Below are 7,454 nucleotides of genomic sequence, written 5' to 3' on the forward strand. Positions count from 1 at the left end.
CTAAAAACAATGCCAAAAAGCGTATAAATTATCCGCTCATCAATGTTCTTGGTGCTTCACCCTTAGTTGTCCCATGTTGGAACTCAATTCTCCTAGGGAGGTATTGATTTGCTCCCAATAGTTTTGTGGAGGAAAGTGCATCCCTTGAGATGAATATCTCCATCTCCCATGGCTCGGAGGTGGAAGCTTTTGCCTTTCCTTTCCTCTTTCTAGAGGTTTCTCCGGCCTTAGGTGCCATAAATGATTATAGAGAAACAAAAAGCAACGCTTTTACCACACCAAACTTAGAAGGTTTGCTCGTCCTCGAGCAAAAGAAGAAAGAAGAGAGAGAGTGGTGGGGTAGGTGGGGATCCTATGGGGTCCACAGATCCTGAGGTGGCAAGGATAATTCATCCCTGCACCAAGTGGTGAGCAAAAATGCTCCTTCTACCAATCCTGGCGTTAAATGCCGGGCTGGTGCCCATTTCTGGCGTTTAACGCCAGCTTGGTGCCCATTCCTGGCGTTTAACGCCAGTCTGGTGCCCCTTTCTGGCGTTAAACGCCCAGAATGGTGCCAGACTGGGCGTTAAACGCCCATCTGCTAGCCTTACTGGCGTTTAAATGCCAGCGTGATCTTCCTCCAGGGTGTGCTATTTTTCTTTCTATTTTTCTTTCTGTTTTTGCTTTTTCAATTGATTTTGTGACTTCTCATGATCATCAACCTACAAAAAACATAAAATAACAAAGGAAAAATAATAAATATAACATTGGGTTGCCTCCCAACAAGCGCTTCTTTAATGTCAGTAGCTTGACAGTGGGCTCTCATGGGGCCTCACAGATACTCAGAGCCATGTTGGAACTTCCCAACACCAAACTTAGAGTTTGACTGTGGGGGCTCTGTTTGACTCTGTTTTGAGAGAAGCTCTTCATGCTTCCTTTCCATGGTTACAGAAGGGGAACCTTGAGTCTTATAGTTTGCACTGTCTGCAAGCCACGGAGCTTCCTGAATAGCAAATAATTGCTCATCCGGAAAGGTTTCAGAGATCTCAGTAGGAGGGAGGGATGCTCCTGCTACTGGTTCTATCTGGGACAGGTGATCAGCTACTTGATTCTCTGTCCCTTTTCTGTCCCTTATTTCTATATCAAACTCTTGCAGAAGCAACACCCATTTTATGAGCCTGGGTTTTGAATCCTGCTTTGTGAGTAGATATTTAAGAGCAGCATGGTCAGTGTACACAATCACTTTTGATCCTACTAAATAAGATCTGAACTTGTCAATGGCATAAACCACTACAAGTAACTCTTTTTCTGTGGTTGTGTAGTTCTTCTGTGCATCATTTAGAATACGGCTGCCATAATGAATGACGTGTAGAAGCTTACCATGCCTTTGTCCCAATACTGCACCAATGGCATGGTCACTGGCATCACACATTAGTTCAAATGGTAATGTCCAGTCTGGTGCAGAGATGACTGGTGCTGTGACCAGCTTAGCTTTCAGGGTCTCAAACGCCTGCAGACACTCTTTATCAAAGATAAATGGCGTGTCAGCAGCTAGCAGATTACTCAGAGGTTTGGAAATTTTTGAAAAATCCTTTATAAACCTTCTGTAGAATCCTGCATGCCCCAGAAAGCTTCTGATTGCCTTAACATTAGTAGGTGGTGGTAATTTTTCAATTACTTCAACTTTAGCTTGATCCACCTTTATTCCCTTGTTTGAAATTTTATGCCCAAGGACAATCCCTTCAGTCACCATAAAGTGACATTTTTCCCAGTTTAAAACTAGGTTGGTCTCTTGGCATCTTTTCAGAACAAGTGCTAGATGGTTAAGGCAGGAGCTGAATGAGTCTCCAAATACTGAAAAGTCATCCATGAAGACTTCCAGAAATTTCTCTACCATATCTGAGAAGATAGAGAGCATGCACCTCTGAAAGGTTGCAGGTGCATTGCACAGACCAAAAGGCATCCTTCTGTAGGCAAATACTCCAGAAGGACATGTAAATGCTGTTTTCTCTTGGTCCTGAGGATCTACTGCAATTTGGTTGTAACCTGAGTAGCCGTCCAAAAAGCAGTAGTATTCATGAGCTGCTAGTCTCTCTAGCATCTGGTCTATGAATGGTAAAGGAAAATGATCCTTTCTGGTGACTGTATTGAGCCTTCTATAGTCAATACACATGCGCCACCCTGTAACTGTTCTTGTAGGAACAAGTTCATTCTTTTCATTATGAACCACTGTCATGCCTCCCTTCTTAGGGACAACGTGGACAGGGCTCACCCAGGGGCTATCAGAAATAGGATAAATAATCCCAGCCTCTAGTAACTTAGTGACCTCTTTCTGCACTATCTCCTTCATGGCTGGATTTAGCCGCCTTTGTGGTTGAACCACTGGCTTAGCATCATCCTCCAATAGGATCTTGTGCATGCATCTTGCTGGGCTAATGCCCTTAAGATCACTTATGGACCACCCAAGAGCTGTCTTGTGTGTCCTTAGCACTTGAATTAGTGCTTCCTCTTCCTGTGGATTTAGAGTAGAGCTTATGATCACTGAAAAAGTGTCAGCTCCTCCCAGAAATGCATATTTCAGGGATGGTGGTAGTGGCTTGAGATCTGGTTTAGGAGGCTTATCTTCTTCCTGAGGAATTTTCAGAATTTCTTTTATTTCCTTTAGTTCCTCCAGATCAGGCTGAACATCTTTAAAGATGTCATCTAGCTCTGATTCAAGACTTTCAGTCATATTGACCTCCTCCACCAAAGAGTCAATAATATCAGTGCTCATGCAGTCATTTGATGTGTCTGGATGCTGCATAGCTTTGACAACATTCAACTTGAACTCATCCTCATTGACTCTCAGGGTTAATTCCCCTTTTTGGACGTCAATGAGGGTCCGTCCAGTTGCTAGGAAAGGTCTTCCTAGAATGAGAGTTGCACTCTTATGCTCCTCCATTTCCAGCACTACAAAGTCAGTGGGAAAGGCAAATGGCCCAACCTTGACAATCATGTCCTCAATTATGCCTGATGGGTATTTAATGGAGCCATCAGCAAGTTGGAGACATATCCTGGTTGGTTTGACTTCTTCAGTCAAGCCAAGCTTTCTAATAGTGGATGCAGGTATTAGGTTGATACTTGCCCCAAGATCACATAGAGCTTTCTTGGTACAAGTACCCTCTAATGTGCATGGTATCATAAAGCTTCCAGGATCTTTAAGCTTCTCTGGTAAGCTCTTTAATATAACTGCACTGCATTCTTCAGTGAGAAAAACTTTTCAGTTTCTCTCCAATCCTTCTTATGACTTAAGATCTCTTTCATGAACTTAGCATAAGAAGGTATTTGCTCAAGTGCCTCTGCAAACGGAATCTTTATTTCAAGAGTCCTTAGATAGTCTGCAAAGCAGGCAAATTGCTTATCCTGTTCCGCTTGGCGGCGTTTCTGAGGATAAGGCATCTTGGCTTTATATTCTTCAACCTTAGTTGCTGCAGGTTTATTCCTTACAGAGGTGATTGGAGAAGCCTTTTTATAGGGGTTACTATCAGCACTCTCAGGTGTCTGATTCCCCATTGGCGTTTGAACGCGAGGATTGGGTGAAGAATGGGCGTTTAACGCCAACTTTTCCCCCTTTTCTGGCGTTTGAACGCCAGAACTGGGCAGGGAATGGGCGTTTAACGCCAGCTTTCCTCCCCTTTCTGGCGTTTGAACGCCAAAAGTAATCCTCTCTGGGCTCTTACTGTCCTCAGAGGGATTTTGGACAGTGGTTTGGTTATCCTCTGTCAATTGTTCCTTATTTTTATTTTTGCTACTTTGAGCAGTGTTATTCAATGTCTTCCCTCTCCTCAGTTGAACTGCTTGACATTCTTCTGTTATCTGTTTAGATATCTGCTGTTTTGCTTGATTCAATTGCAGTTCTATATTCTTGTTAGCAATTTTAGTTTCTTGGAGCATCTCTTTAAATTCTGCTAATTGTTTTGTCACAAGGAGTAATTGCTGATTAAGCTCAACCATCTGTTCTTGAGGGTTAGGATCAGTAGTTACTGCCATAGCTTCTTCTTTTATAGAGAACTCATTGCTAGAGTACAAATATTGATTTCTAGCAACAGTATCTATAAGTTCTTGAGCCTCTTCAATTGTCTTCCTCATGTGTATAGATCCACCAGCTGAGTGGTCTAAAGACATCTGAGCTTTTTCTGTAAGCCCATAGTAGAAGATGTCTAGCTGTACCCACTCTGAAAACATTTCAGAGGGGCATTTTCTTAGCATACCTCTATACCTCTCCCAGGCATTACAAAGGGATTCATTATCCTCTTGTTTAAAGCCTTGGATGTCCAGCCTTAGCTATGTCATCCTCTTTGGAGGGTAAAAGTGATTCAGGAATTTGTCTGATAACTGTTTCCATGTTTTATGCTTGCTGTAGGTTGGTTATTCAACCACCTCTTAGCTTGATCTTTTACAGCAAATGGAAACAGTAATAGTCTGTAGACATCTTGATCCACCTCTTTATCACGTACTGTGTCAGCAATTTGTAAGAACTGTGCCAGAAACTCAGTAGGCTCTTCCTGTGGAAGACCGGAATACTGGCAATTTTGCTGCACTATGATAATGAGTTGAGGATTTAGCTCAAAGCTGCTTGCTTTGATGGGAGGTGTACAGATGCTACTCCCATATGCAGCTGTAATGGGGTTAGCATATGACCCCAGAGTCCTTCTGGACTGTTCAATCCCACTTAGGTCCATGATGGATAAAGGGAAATGATATGGATTGCAAGTAGATAAATTTTTTTTTGAATTAACCGAAAAAAAATAAAATAAAACAAAAGAAAAATAAAATAAAAATTCGAAAATTAAAAGAAAATAAGATCAAAGCAAATTGAAAACTGAATCAATTAGTTAATTAAAAAGATTTTGAGATTAGCAATTAAAAAGATATGATTGAAAAATTTTATGAAAAAGATTTGATTTTTGAAATGAGGAAAGAGAAAAACAACAAAATGACACCAAACTTAAAATTTTTAGAAAATCAAACACTAATTTTCGAAAATTTTAAGGGAAAAACACAAAGAGGACACCAAACTTAGAATTTTTACGGATCAAAAGGGACTAAAGACATGCAAATTCGAAAATTAAAAGAAAAACAAAAGCATGCAATTGACACCAAACTTAAAATATGAAACTAGACTCAACTAAAAGACTCTAAACCAATAAAACAGTCCTAATCTAAGCAACAAGATAAGCCGTCAGTTGTCCAAACTCGAACAATCCCCGGCAACGGCACCAAAAACTTGGTGCATAAAATTGCAATCACACTTTTGCAACCCCGCACAACTAACCAGCAAGTGCACTGGGCCGTCCAAGTAATACCTTACATGAGTAAGGGTCGATCCCACGGAGATTGTCGGCTTGAAGCAAGCTATGGTTATCTTGTAAATCTTAGTCAGGATATCAATAATTATCAGGGTTGATTGTGAAAAGTAAAACAACATGAAATAAGTACTTGTTTTGCAGTAATGGAGAATAGGTTGAGGTTTTGGAGATGCTCCATCTTCTGAATCTCTGCTTTCCTACTGTCTTCTTCTTCAAGCACGCAAGGCTCCTTCCATGGCAAGCTGTATGCAAGGGTTTCACCATTGTCAGTGGCTACCTCCCATCCTCTCAATGGAAATGTTTAACGCACCCTGTCACGGCACGACTATCCATCTGTCGGTTCTCAATCAGGCCGGAATAGAATCCAATGATTCTTTTGCGTCTGTCACTAACGCCCCGCCCTCAGGAGTTTGAAGCTCATCACAGTCATTCAATCATTGAATCCTACTCAGAATACCACAGACAAGGTTTAGACCTTCCGGATTCTCTTGAATGCCGCCATCAGTTCTAGCTTATACCACGAAGATTCTGATTAAAGAATCCAAGAGATATCTACTTAATCTAAGGTAGAACGGAGGTGGTTGTTAGGCACACATTCATAGTTGAGAATGATGATGAGTGTCACGGATTATCACATTCATCCGGTTTAAGAACAAGTAATATCTTAGAATAGAAGCAAGCATGATTGAATAAGAAACAGTAGTAATTGCATTAATCCATCAAGACACAGCAGAGCTCCTCACCCCCAACCATGGGGTTTAGAGACTCATGCCGTAAGAAGTACACAAAGAAACGTGTAAAGTGTCATGAGGTAGAGATACAATGTCAAAAGATCCTATTAATAGTGAACTAGTAACCTAGGGTATACAGAAATGAGTAAATGACGTAAAAATCCACTTCTGGGTCCACTTAGTGTGTGCTTGGGCTGAGCATTGAAGCTTTCATGTGTAGAGACTTTTTCTGGAGTTAAACGCCAGCTTTTATGCCAGTTTGGGCGTTTAACTCCAATTTTTATGCCAGTTCCAGCGTTAAACGCTGGGAATTCTGAGGCTGATTTGCAACGCCGGTTTGGGCCATCAAATCTCGGGAAAAGTATGAACTATTATACATTGCTGGAAAGCCCAGGATGTCTACTTTCCAACGCCGTTGAGAGCGCGCCAATTGGGCTTCTGTAGCTCCAGAAAATCCACTTCAAGTGCAGGGAGGTCAGAATCCAACAGCATCTGCAGTCCTTTTTAGCCTCTGAATCAGATTTTTGCTCAGGACCCTCAATTTCAGCCAGAAAATACCTAAAATCACAGAAAAACACACAAACTCATAGTAAAGTCCAGAAAAGTGAATTTTAACTAAAAACTACTAAAAGTATACTAAAAACTAATTAAAATATACTAAAAATATACTAAAAACAATGCCAAAAAGCGTATAAATTATCCGCTCATCAAGGGAGCTAAGCAAAAATCTGATTCAGGCTGAAAAAGGACTGCTGATGTTGTTGGATTCTAACTTCCCTGCACTCGGAATGGATTTTTTGGAGCTACAGGAGTCCAATTGGAGCGCTCTCAATTGGGTTAAAAAGTAGACATCCAGGGCTTTCATGTATGTACATATTCTCTGGCCGATCATTGCGCTTTTCGCTTTGTGACTTTTTTTAGGCTTTCCTTCAAGGCTCCTGCTTATAAATTTCTTTCAACTAGTACTATGTATATATTTTATTTTAGAAGTCGTAATACCTCACCACCTATGTTTTACGATTTAAGTGTAAAGCTCTATGTGGTAGGGTGTTACATTAGGTGGCAAGAAAGGACTGAGAGACAGAATAAGGGAGAGGAGGGTATGAGAGATATGTCTATTTTAGTCATTTTGCATAATATTTTAGTCTTTTCCATATGTATTCAAACATAATATTGGACATTACTTTAGTGTCTTATACATTATATTCAAACACAATACACAAAGGATAATTTTTAATGTTTCTATTCTATTATTGAAAACACAAATACCACTAATCAGGGGTAGCATTTAGAAAACATACCTGTATAAGCAAGCAATGCTTCAAGTGCAGCAGCTTTGCTAAAAGGATCTGCATCAAGCATGATTGCATGGCCGCTGGTAAGTCCATCTTGTTTG

The sequence above is a fragment of the Arachis hypogaea genome, chromosome 2 (genome assembly GCF_003086295.3).
Source record: "Arachis hypogaea cultivar Tifrunner chromosome 2, arahy.Tifrunner.gnm2.J5K5, whole genome shotgun sequence".
In the NCBI taxonomy this organism is placed as follows: domain Eukaryota; kingdom Viridiplantae; phylum Streptophyta; class Magnoliopsida; order Fabales; family Fabaceae; genus Arachis; species Arachis hypogaea.